The sequence below is a fragment of the Athene noctua genome, chromosome 33 (assembly GCF_965140245.1).
Source record: "Athene noctua chromosome 33, bAthNoc1.hap1.1, whole genome shotgun sequence".
NCBI classification, from domain to species: Eukaryota; Metazoa; Chordata; class Aves; order Strigiformes; family Strigidae; genus Athene; species Athene noctua.
This window is the reverse complement of record NC_134069.1, coordinates 1,334,204-1,349,960: the sequence shown is the minus strand read 5'-3', so window position 1 is coordinate 1,349,960 and position 15,757 is coordinate 1,334,204. Positions and strand designations below refer to the sequence as shown.

At 51.3% G+C, this 15,757-nt stretch overlaps 1 protein-coding gene and 1 pseudogene across 1 annotated transcript in view; one reads left to right on the top strand and one right to left on the bottom strand.

Annotated features, from left to right (window-relative positions):
• Window positions 1-15,757, top strand: part of LOC141972468 (scavenger receptor cysteine-rich type 1 protein M130-like) — a 222,590-nt gene that overhangs the window by 172,051 nt on the left and 34,782 nt on the right. The gene's annotated exons all lie outside the window — the stretch shown is intronic.
• Window positions 6,210-7,246, bottom strand: LOC141972426 (olfactory receptor 6E1-like; annotated as a pseudogene).

Genomic DNA, 15,757 nt, shown 5'->3' with positions numbered 1-15,757 from the left:
CCCCAGCAGACTTGTTTTGCCCCAGGATGTGCTTCTGATCTTGGTGCAGCAAGCCGTGCAGATTCCACATGTTGAAGTGTTATCTCGTGTTGCTCCTGTGAGCTCTTTCAGGTTTTTTTTACAAGGAAAGCTATTTTACTCATCATTTCTACTGCCCCCAAAAGAGGATGTTCACATGGGAACTGGTTGCTGCAGTCTTGGGTAGAGGTCAGGTCATGCAGATGGCCTGACTGCTGCTGGCAGGTGGGAGCTTCCTGCTCTCTTCTCTTTTACAGTCAAGGTTAACTTGCACCCAAGGGACACACTCAGCACAAGACGGCCTGAAGCCCAAGCTGTACATGGAGCACGGCCCAGCCCAGCACAGGCCGGGGTCTGCTCGGGTTTACTGTTTCGTGGAGCACAGACACAGTTTTAGGCCCTGGTAATCAATGGGCACTTTGAAGACCACGGACCTCTGCTAGAGGACACTGGCTGAAGAGAAGGTGGAAGGGGATCCCTGACCCAACATGGGGATGCTCTCCTGGACTTGTTTTTCAGAGGAAGACAGGACTGGACTGGTGGAAGATGTGGAAGGCCGCTTTGGCTGCAGTGCAAGTGAGAGTGGTACGGCTGAAAAGCCCGAGGCAAGTGAGCAAGACAGACTGTAGCACTGCTGAGGAGAGATGAAGGGTCACCTCCACCGTCCTGCTGGCAGTGCTCTTCCTAATGCAGCCCAGAAAGCAATTGGCCACCTTTGCTGCAAAGGCGCAAAGCCTGGAGAAGAGACGCCTTTGGGGAGACCTAATAGCAGCCTTGCCATAGCTTCTTCCTCAGATCTTCCCTCATCATCCTGAAGAAGCAACCAGGCTCTTCACTGTTGTGCATGATGGGAGGATGATGGCCAATGGGCATCGGCTGAAAGAAATTTCAACAGGCAAACACTGGATAAGATTTCCCAGACAGCTGGTGTCATCTCCATCTTGGGAGCTTTGGAAGATGAAAATCAATTTGGAAGGCCTCAGCAACCTGCACTGACCCCAGAGGTGACCCTGCTGTCGGCAGGAGCTTGGCCTAGAGATCTCCTCAGGTCCTTCCCAGCTTGAAGGATTCTGCTTTTCAATTCACCAGGGATCTTTCCTTCGTGACGGGAGGGAAATCACTCAGGTTCCTGGTGACGGCTGAAGTCACGGAGAAAGTGTGGTCAGATGATCTCTGGGATTTCCTGCCCCACTCCAGGCACTGTTGCACAGATGCAGGGCTGCTTGGCAGGTACCTCCAAACAGCCCTGAGCATTTCCAGTGCTTTGCTTTTTCTTTTCCTTTTCCTACTCACAATGTCTCCCTTGACCCTCCCTGTGCCCTCCCATGCAAATAGCCCGTCTCTGTTTACCCTTTCCTTCCTGTGCACTTTCTGAGCTTCTCACCGTGGGACCGTGACCCTTGGTGAACAATATAATTGCACAAGTGCCTCCTTTTATTATCTGCTCTGTCCTGCATGTCCTTATGCTGGTATCTTGTCAGAGGCAGCCCATGTCAGGGTGAGCCATCTGCACGTGCCCATTAACAGCTGGCCCGATGGAGCTTCATTGCTGGGGGACCCTGAAAATCTCTGGGATTCAGTCAGTAGAAACCTCATGAAGCTTTACAAGGCCAAGTGGCCAGTCCTGCATTTGGGGACAGAATAGCCCCATAGGTGAGGGCACGCTGGGACCTGACTGGCATAGGAGTGACCCCGAGAGGAGAAGGGCCTGGTCGCTACTAGGGATGCCATCCAAGGCAGAGGGGCATGTCACCTTGAGTAAGGCCAGCTGCCCATGGGGCTGCGTTAGGGCGCATGTGGCCAACTGCAGGAATGAGGAGGAACTGGAGATTCTCCAGAGAAGATCTGCTAGGATGGGCTTTGGGGCCTTTGGGGAAGAGAAGCCCGGGCTTCTTTAGACTGCTGAAGTGGAGGCTCTGGGACCTGCAGAAGGAGCCTCCAAGTGCTTGAAGAGAGGATTCAGAGATGATGGACCATTTCTTGTTAGTTGAAAGAGAAGGAAATCTCAACAAAGTGCATCTTGGGAGGTTCAGACTGCACTTGAGGAAAAGAAATCTCACTCAGATGGTAGCATTGTGGTGCAAGGGATCACCCAGAGGGAGTCTGGGTAAGACCATGGCGTTGTCTTTCAAGGACCAGCTGGTGAGGGTGGAGAGACATCAGTGAAGGTGGAGAAATGTTGGGGTGGGAGCCAGGTGGGAAAGCAAGATGGGTGTCTGCAGCCTGGAGGGAAGGAGGTGCAGGCACGGGCCAGTGTAGGAGAGCCGGCAGTCGAGATGGCCAAGGGCTCTGGCAAGGCGAAAAGGCCCAACAGGACCAAGGTTTGTCCCCTTGGCTATGGCAGCTGCCTCGGCCTTTCTGCTCCATAAAACAAAGCAAGGGGGTTTGCAGCATTACAGCCCCTGCACGGGGCCTTTGCCTGCCTGCAATCACCGCCGCCGGTTATCTGCTCTGACGAGTCCCTGGGGAGGCTTTGTCAGTACTGGCCCTCGGCGGGGCCAAGCAGGGCTTCCAGGCACGTTGAGCTTTGCTGCTGACTTGGACTCCTGGACTAGTTTTCTCAGTCTCTGTGTGTCTGCGGTTCATGGACTCAGGGCCAAACACACCGTGGAGCTCATTAAAATACTGAAAGCCCGAACGAGCTATTTCCCTCCCTTTCATTTTCTTCAAGTCTTCAACGCATGTACAGCTACTTGGAGTAGTTCCAGTGTAGTTAAGAAGGAAGATTTCATAGAGGTTCTAATCAAAAAGGTTTTATATTGTAAAGGTTATCTTTATTTACATTTCAGATTAGAGAAGAGGTGCTAGAAGCATTCTGCGATTGCTATTGATCCAGAGAATCTCCTCAGGAGCTCTGCACAGGTAGGAGAAGCAGTCCCTGAGGTCTGGCACTGCATGGACAGCCTTGCTCCTCACTGCCCCAGTCTCACCGTTTCTGTCATTGGCCAGACGGGATTTACATCCCTTTCCCTTACATCAGACTTCTCCACTGCTCTCTGAGGTCACAGCTCCCTTGCACCATCTCCACCTGCTCTCCTTAGAGAACTGGATGCACACAGGCACAGAAGATTTTCTCCTCTTTGCAAGCAAAGAGAAGTGAAGCATGATCCAGTCTCATAAACAATAAAGCACCTCCTCGACCATATGCTAAGTACAAGATGTCTCTAATGAGGTCACCTTTCGACAGGGGATGATCTTATGAGAAATGTTTTAGCTACATAGATACGAAAAGGTAGACAGAAAGATAATGGAAGAGTTGGCTGAGACAATTAGAGTACTGAAAGACAGGCAAGGCTTGAGTCCCTGGAGCTCAAAGCAGCAGCATGATGAGAGGTGTCTGAATGAACAAGGAGGAATGGGAGGGGAAAACTGGAGAAGAATGTAAAGGCCTTTGCCTAGGGCAGTCGGCATCTGAAAAGATGACTCTAGAAATGGTCGTTTTATCCGGGCAGGTGAGAATGTATGAACGATTAAAGAAATTAAATACACCATGTAACAGGCAGCAGAGTGGTAATGAACAGGGGAAGATCAGTATTTCTTTGGAATATTCCTTTTGAAAGGTCATGGGATTGGTAGAGGTCTCTTGAGAGTGAGGACAAGCCAATGTTGCTCCCATCTGTGAAAGAGGCCCTAAGTGCCACCCAGGGAGCCGCAGGCTGCACGAGCCTTCTCTGGCGAGGAGTGCGCCGTGAGTTAGAGTCCTCCTGGGTGACGTTCCTGGGCACCGAGAGAGACTCGTGAACTTCCCAAGGGCACATACTGGGACATACGTGGGGCGGCACAGGGCACCCTCCTGGGCCCTGTTCGCTTTAACACCTTGTAAGGGACTGTGTTGGACTCTGATTGTCTCAACAGTGCTGTTGCACCACCACCACTCCTGGCCTCAGTGTCCCGTGGACATGGAGAATTACGCTCTGGAACTGTCCCAGACAAAACCACGACATCCACCCAAAGTTAAATCAGGGTGAAGAAGATGTGCAGGCAGCACGACCACCGTGAATGCCGGGGCGTGCGTGCATGGAGGACCACGAGACAATGAGCCCCGTGGAAATGTGCGGGCTCTGTGGAGAAGTCAGGAGGACTGGGACCATAAAGGACTGCCTACTCCTCTGCCGGGATGCCTGTTGTCTCTCTCTCTCCCTCTCAGCCTTGTCACCGCTTTTGGAGCTTGGAGCACCATCACCTCACCAGGAGCGAGCCAACGGTACATCGCTGGATTCGTGGTGGTGGTAATTCATCTTGCTGCATCTCTACTGTTTCCTTGCTTAGGGATTCTGACCCTTCCTTTTTCTCTCTGTCCTATCGCTATTGCCAGTTGTATGCAAAATAAAGTTCACAAGGTTGTACGGCATCTGACCTCGTTTGTCTCTTAATCTCGCTCTTGGGATGGTTTAAGAACCCTCCCCGGTATCAGATCGGGACACACCTGTAGCCGTGACCCAGAGGAGTCACCATGTTTGACAGGAACAAATGCCAGATTCTACACCTGGGATGAAGTAACGCCGGACACAAGTACAGACTGGGAGAGGGGTGGCTGGAGAGCAGAAAGGGATCTGGGGGCGCTGGTCCACAGCAGGCTCAAGAGGAGCCAGCAGTGTGCCCTGGCAGCCAAGAGGCCAGTGAAGGGAGGTGACCATCCTGAATTATTTAGCACTGAGGTGTACCTTGAGTGCCCTGAGTACCGTGACTGCACGTGAGTACGCTGAGTACTGGGTGAGGTCCTGGGTCCCACAATTTAAGAAGGATGTGCAGGTCCCTGAATGCATCCAGAGGAGGGGAACAAAGCTGGTGAACGGGCAGGCAGGCATGTCCTGTGAGGAGCAGCTGAGGACGCGGGGTCTGTCTAGTTTAGAGAAAAGATGGCTGAGGGGTGACCTCATTGGTCTCTGCAGCTTCCTGAGAAGGGCAAGCGGAGACTGAGGTGCTGAGCTCTCGCCATGCTGTTCAGTGATAGGGCTCATGGGAATTGTTCAAAGCTGCATCAGGGGAGGCACAGAGTTGGCATGAGGAAGCATTTCTTTACCAAGAAGGCAGTCAAACACTGCAACAGGCTTCCGAGAGAGGGGGTTGACACCCAAAGCCTGTCAGTGTTTAAGAGGCATTTGGACAATGCCCTTAACAACAGGATTTCTCTTTTCGTCAGACCTGAAGTGGTCGGGTGTTTGGAGTAGATGGTCACTGCAGGTCCCTCCCAACTGAGCTATTCTATTCTATTCTATTCTATTCTATTCTATTCTATTCTATTCTATTCTATTCTATTCTATTCTATTCCATTCCATTCCATTCCATTCCATTCCATTCCATTCCATTCCATTCCATATTCCTGTACAGGGTGGATCCCTCCAGCAGCTGGGCCCAGACACTCAGTCTCCTCAGTAGCTGCCCCTGGGTACCAGCTTCCCCAGTTGCAGGCATCGGGACTTAGAAGCCTCCGAGGCCGCCGCCCCATTGCAGATGCTGGTGCAGAGCACGCCAGTCACACACAGGCTCTTCAGTTCTCTCCCTCCAGGCTCTCAGGGGCTGGCACTAATGACATATGGGCTGTCTGACCCCCTGCTCCTGCTCCAGTTCTGCACGCACACCCCCGTGTTCACACATACAAGCAGAAGTGAGATTCCCTCGCACAGGAAAGAGAAATTAAGTTTAATGAGAAGAGTGGATAGACTGCACTTGTCAGCGTCCTCCCCTACACATCCCATAATAACTCCTGTGCAATCCAAACCTGCTCTTCCCCTGCATCCCACAATGTGTCCCACACCCCCAGCAAGATTCCCCTCAGCCCAGATGCTGATCCAGAGCTGCTCTCAGTGCCTCATCTCAGTGGGTTTCCCCCCTGGCCAAGGGGGCTGGTGGCTTCCCAGGGCAGCCCTGGAAGGAGCTGGGACAAGATGTTCCTTCCTCAGGAGTCTGCAAATGGGGATCCCCCCTGCCCCTGGGCCTCGGGGCTCTGCTCCGTCTGTGGAGAGGGGCTCCTGGTGAGCTGGTGGCTCTGCTGGGATGGGCCTGGGAGCAGCTGGGCAGGCTGTTAACTGAGTTACTGCTCCTGCCATTGTTGGTGTCACTCTGTGTGTGCAGATGAGCTTCTTCTCACTCCACCTGACACAGTCCAACAAGAACAGAAACTTCCTGAGGCGTCTGTATTTGGAGGTTTCATCCATATGCACTGATATTATTTACCTGATGGGAGCAGATCACTGGAATTGCTGTCCAGAAATGCCCCGTGAGTAGGGGAAAAGCTGTAGTGTCACACGGGCAATGGCTTCCTTCAGGGCCAGGAGCACAGTCTTGTTTGTAAGAGTGTAGAGGAATGGATTTAAGAATGGGAACAGGACAGTGTTCAGCAAAGCCACAGTTCTGTTTGTCTCCAAGGAAACATCTCCTGCAGGACGCATGGAGAGAGCGATGCAGCTCCATACGCAACGGCCAAGGTGGTGAGAGGGGAAGAACATGCAGCAAAAGCTTTTTTCCTCCCAGAGGCTGCTGGGAGGTGCAGAATACAGGAAAGGATGCCCATGTGAAAGGCCAGAGTTAAACATAAGGAAGCCCGGATGACAAATGGCAGTAAAACAGAGTCTCTTTTCCAGAGCAGGCTGCTGTCAGAGCAGGACAATTTGAATAAGGGGGAGTTGTCACAAAAGAAATGGTGGATCTGGTTGGAGCCGCAGCAAGTCAGCTGGTAGAGGAGGAGCAGACGGTAACTCGGGAGTAGGATGCCGATGACCCAAGCACCAACCACAGGCTGGATGCAGAGCTGAGGCTTCATGATGGCAGCATAACGCAAAGGCTGGCAGAGAGCACCAGAGCGGTCAAAGGACGTGACAGCCAGGAGAACAAACTCTGTGCTGCCCAGGGCAAAACAGAAATAGGAGTGGGCAAAGCAGCCGCTCCGAGAGATTGTTCTCCTACCAGTACCCAGGCTCACAAACAACTGGATGCTTGTGGAGGATGTAAACCAGATTTCCAGGAAGGACAGATTGCTGATGAAACAGTACATGGGGGTTTGCAGGCGGTGATACACACACACGAGGAAGAGGATGGTTGTGTTCCCCGTCACTGATGTCAGGTGCATGAGCCGAAGGAGCGGAGAGAGAAAGAGCTGCAGCCTTTGGGCAAGCGCTGAGAAGCCCTCTAGGCTGAACTCAGCACCTGCATTTTCATTTTCTGGTCCCATGCTGAATTTCAGTTCATCCGCTGAGATGGGAACATGGCAAAACCCGAGTGTGATCATTTCACAGTCTGCAGGAAAGGTTCTACCCTTCCTTTTCTGCTTCTTTCCTTTCTAGCACTCTGCCTCCGTAACACAGACAGAGATAGTCCTTCGGGCTTTTCTCACCCTCTGATTTTTGGTTTACTTTTCAGTTAAAGTCCTCACATCATTGGTTGTCTTCTTCCTACCTCTTTCAAACACTCCCAAAGGATTCTTTCTCCAGAACAGGAGATTTTAAAGAGGCTGTGAGCTATTTCACCCCATTCCAGGGAAATACCAAATTCACTCAGACCTCTTGCAAATATGAGTCACACCTGTGTGCCAAAACTCTTCTCTTGCACAAATGCTAAACCATCAAATCAAAGCAAAGCAAGTCAAATCTGTTTGTTGAAAGCTGTTCTTTCTACTTTTCAGTCCTTGCCTTCTTGGACTAGGACTCCCTGAGAATCAGTTGGTTTCAAGGTAAGTAATATCAAATATCTCTCCTGTATCCCCTGCTTTCCTCCACAGCTTCTCGCTCCCTGTTTCCTCAGAAAAGGGGAGCGGGTGAAATTGGGTCCAGTAAAATTTGTCTTCTTCAGCAGTCTAAATATCCACTGAAATTCATTATGGTTCCAGAGAGCCTCACCTGACGCCCGTCTGCACTGAAATGCAGTTGTTCCCAAACAGCTGCTCATTGCTATGACTGTCAAATGTCCTGACCTAAATGCAGGTCAGAGAAGGGTGTCTGGCAGAGATCTGTAACCTTTCTTTGGCAGGCCAGTTATAGGTTGGGAGGACCCAGCCTCGGGTGTTTTCTCTTGTCTCCACTGACTATAGAGGGAGCCTTGGGAAAACAAGTCCTCCCAGGCACATGCAGCAAAGGAGATGAAACTCACTGCTCAAGTCTCAAATCACCGATCTATTCAGTTAATATTTTTTTAATCAAAATACGCATGGAAGAGAAGGAAGCACAAGAAAAATATATGCAGTAAAGACTGACGGTTTCCCCTTCACGTTGACAATTGTTTTTAGACATAGAAAGGAGCAGAGCAGATGATGACTCCCAAAACAGGATGATTCCAAATGGCAGGGGAAGAGAGGGAGGGGAGGAGGTGGTGGGTTTGAAGCAGCAAAGCAAAGTCTCCTCACAGAGTGTGTTGTTCCCGCAGGCTTTGTCCCAGGGCAGAATGGGCAGCACCTACACAAGGAGTAAAATGGGAGGTTCAGTACAGGGCGGTGCCCCATGTCTGTACTGACACTTGAGCTTGGGGTTCAGGGCAGTCACAGGTCCCAAGTGCCGGCCTGTTCTTTGCCTCCAGCCTGACAGGGGGGAATCTCTGCACTGGCTTCCCTGGGAAAACTTCCTGAGATTAATGCCCTGGCTGGATTTGAGCAAAAGCACGAGCTCAGTCACCTACAGCAGTATGAGCAGAGTGAATCGGGGAGTCAGAGGCAGCAGTTCCAGTTTCTGTTTTGCGGGTCAGCTCAAGCACTCAAGGGTTGTGTCTCCTTACGCTGTTCGGTGACACATAAGTTATCTAAAATGATTCTTCTGCTGGATGCAATTGCTTAGAGGAACCTGCATGTTTGCAGACAGCTGACAACCAAGCAGCTTCTCCTCAGGCCCCACATCATCCAACATACAGCTCCGACGTGCGATAGTGCGTGAAGAAATAGAGGATGTGCAGGGGAAGGGTATGCAGGTGGCAAAGGCCTGACTGTGGTTTGCCCAGAGCTTGTCCTCAGGATGGTGCATAGAATGTCGGCACAAAGCACAGCAGTCAGCGTGAGGGAGCTCAGCAGCACAGCGGGGCAGAGAGCGACGCTCGTGTTTCAGAGCAGCTGTTGCCCTGTGGGCTGCTCTCAGCAAAGGGATGATGCCACGGAAGAAGCGGTCTCTACACTGGGCACGGAGGGTCTAATGGCCTGTTAAGAAATACCAGGATTTTAGCTTAACTAAGTAAGTTTTAAGTAGAATTGTTCACTCGGGGACAATCGTCTGTCGTTGGGACGCAGGGGTTGGAGCACAGTGTTGTGCGGTTTGTCACACTGCTTGTTTCACGTTACTTACTCCACATGAGTCGCTGGATTAGCTGATGCCTGAGGCTGTGTAAGGGATTGTGTCGGCTGTTTTGTCTCGGCACTGCTCTTGCGCCATCCCATTGCTGTGAAGGAGTGTGCCCTGAGGAGGACAAAAATATCCCTGAAAATACCAGAGTGTCTGCCTGCAGCTGGAACAGCGACATCTTTCGTAACATCTACCAAGCTGCACGGGCACGCAGGGCTGGGGGAAGAAGTCGGGATGAGGAGGATGTGCGGAGGCTAAAGCATCGCTGGCCAAACCCCCCCCCCAGTACAACCACCGTGAACACTTGGGCATGCGCGCATGGAGGGACACAGGGCGGCGAATATGATAATGAGCTCTGTGGAAATGGGCGGCCTGATCGTGGGGTCTGGGTTGATAAAAGGGCTGTGTGCTCTTCTTTCGAGGGATTCCCCATCACCTGCACCGAGACCGAACCAAGGCGATGCCGCTGGATCCATGGTGGTGGTAACTGAGCTTGCGCATCTCTTCCATTTGCTTGTTTAGTTGTTCTGACCTTTGCAGCTTCCCTCTGTCCTATCGCTATTATCTATCTTCGCAGGAAAAAGGCCTGAAAGTTTGGGCAACGTTTCACCTCGCCTGTGTCTTAATCTCACTCTTGGGATTGTTTCGAAACCTCACCCGACACTGGATGGGGACAAGCTGCAGGCTGTGAACTTTCACCTCGGTATGATAAACTTTTACCTGGTTAAGCAAGGGAAGGCCTCCAGAGCCAGCGCAAACCAGGAGATAAGGAGGCTACAGCCACTGGCAGAAGCTGCAACTCAACAAGACACTGTGAACAGCGTGCCTGGAGACAGAGAAGAAATCCAATGAGGAGTTCGAAGATCTCAGAGCAGCAATCACCATGGGGCCGAAGGGCGCCATGAACGGTGCGAGAAGAGTGTGTGAGGGGCGGGTGCAGAGATTGTAAGGGTCTACCTGCCCAGGGATTTCTTTCTTCGGGGTCCCTCTCCAGAGGCACCCGGGTTGAGCTGTGTGGTTATCTTCTGGCTGTCCCATCTGAATAAATTATTTTTTATAAGGTTCAATGCCTGAGAGACTACTAGCTGAAGAAACCGAGGTAAAGAAACTTCTTCAACACTTTGGCAGCCCAGATGGAACACGAGGCCACAGCCTTTGGGTCCTCTCACCTCCAACCATCCAACTGCCGGCATCGGGTGATGAACCGCCCACCTGCTCTGCTGCAGGGAGCCGGAAGGGAAATCAAGAGGAAAGGCGTGCTCAGAGAAAAGACAGGGTGGGGTGAAGGTGTTTTTAAGATGTGGTGATACTTGTCATTGTCCCACTCTGTTTGTTAACGTTGTTCTTAGTGCTTTAATTAAACGGATGCTTCTTTTCTTCTCCTAACGAGTCTGTCTTTTGTCCGTGGCCATAATGGTTGAGTCATCCCTCCCTGCCCTTAACTGATTCCTGAGCCTCTTGTTGCATTTCTTCCTTCCCATTCCTGAGGGGGAAGGGGTGAGTGGAAGGCAGAGCTGGCCAGGGGTGTGCAGACTAGTTGTCCTGACCTTGAAATGGTGGGGTCCCAGTGCCCGAGGGGAGTGAGGAAGCAGATTAGAAGGCTGCAGGTGCCAGACACCAGAGGAGCAGCCTTGGGCCTATTCTGGGGAGTTTTACTGATGATCTCACGGTCAGCAGCGCTGAAGGGAAGCAGAGCTCAGCACAACTGGCCTTCAAGGAGAGCATCTTCCAGGCTTGGCAATGGTCTGTATCAAAACTCAGCTGAAATGTGGAAGTGAGTTCCAGAGCATCATAATGAGTGTTTACTGCTTCAGGATTAGTTACAGAAGTGGCAAAGAGAATGTGGGGGCACTGCTACATTTAGTAAGAGCAGGTGGAGAAAGATCTGAGATACTCTCTGTCCTCTTTTCCTCAGTCTTCAGCAGCAAGGTCTCGCAGGCCTTTGGGCCTCAAGGCAAGACTCTGGAGGAGAACAGTCAGTGGCCATGAAAACCAAATCAGGGGCTGCTTGATCAAGGTCAACCCTTGGCAGTCCACAACACCAGAGGGGCTGCAGCCAAGAGTGTGGAGAGAGCAAGACGATGTCACAGTGGGGTCATGCTCCATCATCTTTGAAAGGCCATGGAGACTGGGGAGACAATTGGAGATTCCTGATATCACAGAATCTGTAATCCAGAAAACAGAAGGAAAATCAAACAGAATAAATTCTTTCTCACGGATACCGAGTATTAAAGCTTTTCACATTGACTGTGCTCCTGAAACCTCTTAAATTAACCACATAAAATGTGAGGAATTAAGGAAAGTTCTGCCCAGAGACTCGGCTTGTTGGGGTGTTTTGCACGTTAATGATCCCTCTGGTGCCAAGTTCCTGAACTGCAGATGCTGAAAGAAGAAAGAACAAGGCTCTGAAGAACTGAAACTCAGAAGGCAACCTTCATGTGTCTGAGGGTATTTTCATGCCCCACTGAGGCCGTCACTGAAGAGATTATGGAGGGACCAACCAGAGAAGGTGACCATCTCTGGGGGCTGGGGAAGAAGGAAATCAGAGGTGAGGGAACCGGGCAGGAAAATGGATGCGGAGGTGGCTGTGAAAGAGTCAGAATAGAATCACAGAACGGACTGGGTTGGAAGAGACCATTAAAGCTGACCTAATCCAAGCCCCTGCAATGAGCAGGGACATCTGCAACTGGATCAGGTTGCACGAAGCCCCGTCCAGCTTGGCCTTGACTGTTTCCAGGAATGGGGCATCTACCGCCTCTGGGCAGCCTGTTCCGGTGTTTCACACCCCCATTACAGAAATGTTCTTCCTTCTGTCTATCTGAACCAACCCCTCTTAGTTTAAAACCATTACCCCTTCTCCGGCCACAACAGGCTCTGCTAAACAGTCTCCCTCCATCTTTCTTTTAAGCCCCCTCTAGGTCCTAAAAGGCAACAATAATTCTCCCCGGAGCCCTCTCTTCTCCAGGCTGAACAATCCCTCTGAACATTTTTGTGGCTCTGCTCTGGACCCTCTCCAACAGGTCCGTGTCTCTCCTGTGCTGAGGACCCCAGAGCTGGTCGCAGCCCTCTGGGGGGTCTCAGCAGAGCAGAGTAGAGGGGCTCCATCCCCTCCCTCGACCTGCTGGCCATGCCTCTTCTGATGCAGCCCAGGATGCTGTTGGCTTTCTGGGCTGTGAGTGCACATTGTCAGCTCCTGTTCAACTTTCCATCCACCAGTCCCCCCCAGAGCCTTCTCTGCAGGGCTGCTCTCAATCCTCTCATCCCTCAGCCTGTACTGATGCCGGGGGTTGCCTTGACCCAGGTGCAGGACCTTGCACTTGGCCTTGTTGAATTTCACAAGATTCACATGGAACCACGTCCAGGTCCCTCTGGATGGCATCCCGTCCCTCAGGCGTGGCAATCCCACCACTCGGCTTGGTGTAATCTGCAAACATGCTGAGGGTGCACTTGATCCTGTTACTGATTTTATTATCAATTGATCAAATTGTGTTTGAGTGTGTTTTGATTTTAATATAAGTAGAGAATGAAGGGATATTTTAGTAAAAATCATTTTACATTTATTGTATTTTGAACCTAACAACCAGCTGCTGCTCTAAATGTTCCCTGTACAGCCCCGTACCAAGGCCGAAGGGATTGGCCGCAATTATCTAGTAGAAACAGTTAAAACATAGGTAACCAAAACACAAGATGATTTGTAAGCTGATTTATAATACATACATAGGACTAGAAGCATGCAAGGAGTTGTCAAGGTCCAGGATTAATGGGAACTGAGGGCAGTGACCGTAACAGCTTGCAGGTACCTGCCAAGAAAACGGTGTCCTTGAGCAAAAGGTAATTCCGGCAGGGGGAGATCGCGACCCCCGACTCATGGGCCACCTACTCATGTTACACCCCAGACCCATTTCTAGACACTTCTAACCTCTACTGCGCAGAATCAGAAATAGGAGGAGAATATGTTAATGGTTTCTGGGAAATTGTATGATTATGTATGAAGACTTAATGAATATGTATGAGTAAGTTCCATATAAGATGTATGATCTTGGTGCCTGGCACGTGTCGTTGGTGAGGATACTCGCCTACACGTCCGGCCGTCAATAAAGGAGTGTCTGCTTGTCTGCATCACATTGGTGTCGGTAAGTTCTTTTATCCCGGATTTCGGTGACAATCCCACTGTCTCTGTCACTGATGAAGACACTAAACAGTACTGGTCCCAGCACGGACCCCAAATAGTCCATCAAATCCAGATGTCTGCAGTTTAGAGAGAAGGGAGTTGTGGGGGACCATGTCAAAGGTTCATGCAGTTCTCTTGTGAGAGACCCCCCAATCAAGATGACCCGTCGAAATGCAAACATTAAAAGCTGAGCAGATGGAGATTCAGTCCAGGGGACCCTCAGAATCTCCGGGATTTGGCAGAAGGGAGTCACCTGGAGCTTGACATGGAGAAGTGACCAGTCCTGCATGGGGAGGGCAGGGAGTGAGTAGCCCCATAGATCAGGACAGGCTGGGACCTGACCGGCCGAGCAGCGACTCTGAGGAGAAGAACCTGGGCACTACGAGGGATGCCCCATGAGCCAGCAGAGTGTGGACACGATGAACAAAGGCAGCTGCCTGCGAGGCTGCGTTTGGAGGAGCGTGGGCCACGCAAACAATCTGCCTTACCATCCCCCTCGACTCAGCACTGGTTGGGCCCACACTCATGGGTGTGTCCCAGGGTGTGTCTCCTCATGCTGGAGATGTACAGAAAACTGGAGAGTGTGGAGTGAAGGTCTGCCAAGCTGGGATTGGGACCTAGTGCACATGACCTGTGTGGCGTGGCTGAGGGATCTGGAGTTCTTAGGCCCATCGGTGTGGAGGCTCCAGGCAACACAGGAGTAGCCTGAGAGTGACCGAGGGGGGATTTCAGAGATGATGGAGATTTTATTTGTAGTAAGATACAGCATGAGAAGGAAGTAATGCCACACAGTGCAGCTGGAGTGGCCCAGACTGCGCACACAGCAATATCAGTCGAAGGGCAGTGCTGTGGTGTGACGAGTCACCCAGAGGGAGACTGGAGCAGCCCCAGGCTTTGTGTTTGCAGGAGCAGCCAGGGAGGACGGAGAGATCTCAGTAAAGGAGGGAAGATGCTGAGCCGAGAGCAGGGTGTGCTAGCCGGGTGGATGTCTCCAGCCTGCAGAGAAAGAGGTGCAGGTGTGGGACATGGTGGGACAGCCTGTGGTGGAGACGGTCGAGGGATGAAGTCTGAAAATCCCCCAACAGGAGATGGGCTCTTTCGGCCCTTGGCTCTGGCTGCTGTCTCAGCCACAGATGCCATGAGGAAGCCCCTTCCCCTTCCAGCACTGGGTGAGATAGGGAATTTAAACAATTTTAGTTAGATGGCGCAGGACTGAGGAGCTTGCGCCAAGATGAGGGGGCTATGCGCGAAGACATACCAGGGGCTGACAGTGTTGCTAAGATATTATCTTCTGGCTCAAACAGAAGCTTCCTATTGTCCTTGAAGTAGTACAAATCAGCAACAGATCACCTCAAATCCTAACACTAATTGGCCTTGCGGTTTAGCTAGGAGCCAGGGAACAACTGAGGCTGCGCACAAGGATAGGGTAAAGAGTTCATCAGCGAGGAAGAGGAGATACTTCATCTGTACGACCCCCGTCCAGGAATTCGTGACCACCAAAGGAGCTCAACGCGCAGATGCAAGAGGAGGAGACCTAATTACCATGAGAAGCGAGGGGAGGCGGGGAAATATTATGTTTATGTATAAGCATTCTATGAATATGCATTATTTTGTAATATATAAGCAGGATGAGAGCTGCAAGGGGTGCAAATGTTTGTGGAGGAGCGATCCCCCATGCGCCCGGCGCTGGATAAACATACCTACTTTACAACTTCACGGTTGTAGAATCTTATCTCCGTAAGACGTCTTGGCACCCCAGATGGGACCTTCTCTACTCGGCTGCCGGGACACTGCTGGAGGGTGGACGTCCTAGGTGCACCCCAAGCTTTTCTCGGAGGAACTCCGCTCCCAGCTGTCCACTGCGGGAGCAGACAAGGACCATCTAAATCGCGGACAAAGGTATGTTTAAAGGGTAACGGGCTGCTGGTAAGACGCGCAGAGACGTCTGGCGCACAGCCTAGTCCCAAGGAGGGGGTACCCATTTGGTTCTGGTTTTGGAAAGCCAAGGGAAAGGTGTAAGGTCTTTTGGGTCAAGCTACCGATGACTGGTATATAAGAGGCAGTTGCATTTGGGCAGGGCTCTGGTAATTACCAATTACCGTCACCTGTAAGATCTTACTCTATTTTTCCGGGCTGTTATTGTATAGTGCACTACTTGTGGATATACTGGTTTTGAACTTACGGCAAATTGTTAATGGTTTATGGTACACGCTACACGGACCTAGTTGTTGTTTTATTTTGTGGTGTGAGTGGAAGGTGTGACGGGCCCTTTAAGAGTGAGAGCAGCCGCTGCTGTGTGTCTGTGTGCCTG